The sequence below is a fragment of the Alligator sinensis genome, unplaced genomic scaffold (genome assembly GCF_000455745.1).
Source record: "Alligator sinensis unplaced genomic scaffold, ASM45574v1 scaffold147_1, whole genome shotgun sequence".
NCBI lineage: Eukaryota > Metazoa > Chordata > Crocodylia > Alligatoridae > Alligator > Alligator sinensis.
The window spans coordinates 3505872-3507733 of record NW_005841847.1 but is presented as its reverse complement, the minus strand read 5'-3'; the positions used below and the strand labels follow the sequence as shown (position 1 = coordinate 3507733).

Genomic DNA, 1862 nt, shown 5'->3' with positions numbered 1-1862 from the left:
CGATCACGCGCAGAAATCCATTTAGGCTAGACACTGTATACAAGACAAAGTTATAAGTAACAGAGGATTACAGTTTAGTAGGAATGAGGTATGAGTTTATTCAGTTTGCAATAAAGTATGGATCTAGACATATAATTGCTAGTTCCTTTTACCTCCAGGATAATATATAGGTGGCAAAATGCATCCAAAGGTTAAAGCATGATCTTTTTCTGCAAACTTTTGGGCTCACATGCCCTTCCTTAGGCTCAGGGAAAGTTAAAGATGGTAAAAAATCCCCATATGTAGGAAATAAACTTCATTTTTGCATAGAGGAAATAGAAGCTGGATCTGGTCCTCTGGGTCCATGAGACTGTCTGTCCCAGCCACCAGTGGGAGGGTTCAGGATTGAGAGAGTGGTCGGGAGTAAAAAGGTAAGAAAGGTTTATTGACTTAACAAACACACAACTACACGTAGTATAACAAAACAACAATGACAGACAATAACAATTCACGTCGGCAACTTATTGGCAGTCCCCTCTGATGCCTGATGTATGACAAGTTCCACTTCTATAAAGCTCAGCAAAGTCAGGAGTCCCCGATCTGTGTCCGAGGGGTACTGGGAAGGACCCTGGTATTCAGTACTCAGGCTCCTCAAGATCCATGGGCCTACCAAACCCAGGTCAGCAGCTAATCTTTAAATTAGTAGCTTCTCTCACAATTTTCTTTCTGCTGATTTCCGGATGTCCTAGCCAATTTATAACTTCTGAGCTACGCTGTTGACTCTCAGCCACTCACACTCTTACACTACGAACTTTCCTTATGACTGACCAATAGCAATACAAGCCTTTGAATTTTCCTGATAAGGTTAATTTTAACTGCAGCATTACATACAAGGCCTCACTACATACAAGGTCTCACTAATCTTTTACTTTAATTAAACTCTTAGCGGCAACATACAGCTCACAATGCATGAACAAACAACAAGAAACACCTGGTCTAATCCTCACAGTGCGTTCAGCAAGCACCTTCACCACACACACACAACTCTCAGCTGTCACAAGTGTCTTTGTGGGATTGCTCTTTGCTGTGCAGGATTCCTTCCCTGTTGGTGTCAGATGGCAGGCAGTGAGGCGTAGAAATCTTTCTTGTTCAGCAATGAAGTTTATAATCCAAAATTGGCTGAAAATCAGTACCTTCCATGTTTTGGGGATGTATTTGGCAGCAGTGCTGGTCTGAGACAAACAAAAATGCAAAAATCTAGAACTCTTAGTTCACAGACGATACCTTTTATTAGACCAACTGAGAAATTGCAAAAAAAAGATCTTTTACCATCTTTAACTTTCCCTGAGCCTCATGAAGGGTGTGTGAGCCCAAAAGCTTGCAGAAAAAGATATTTTTTTGCAATTTCTCAGTTGGTCTCATAAAAGGTATATTCTCTGAACCAAGAGTTCTAGATTTTTGCATAAGATTAAAGGCCTTCGATACGGTATCCCACCCCATACTGGTGAACAAGTTAAGAGGCTGTGACTTGGATGACTACACAGTCCGGTGGGTGGCGAATTGGCTAGAGGGTCGTACCCAGAGAGTCGTAGTGGATGGGTCGGTATCGACCTGGAAGGGTGTGGGCAGTGGGGTCCCGCAGGGCTCGGTCCTGGGACTGATACTCTTCAATTTTTTCATCAGCGACTTGGACAAGGGAGTGAAGTGTACGCTGTCCAAGTTTGCGGATGACACAAACTGTGGGGAGAGGTGGATACACCGGAGGGCAGGGAACAACTACAAGCAGACCTGGACAGGTTGGACATATGGGTGGAAAACAAGAGAATGCAATTCAACAAGGAGAAATGCAAAGTGCTGCACCTAGGGAGGAAAAATGTCCAGCA

At 43.3% G+C, this 1862-nt stretch overlaps 1 protein-coding gene across 3 annotated transcripts in view; it reads right to left on the bottom strand.

The window, feature by feature from the left end:
- Nucleotides 1-1862, bottom strand: part of TMEM117 (transmembrane protein 117) — a 432755-nt gene that overhangs the window by 227927 nt on the left and 202966 nt on the right. The window lies entirely within an intron of this gene.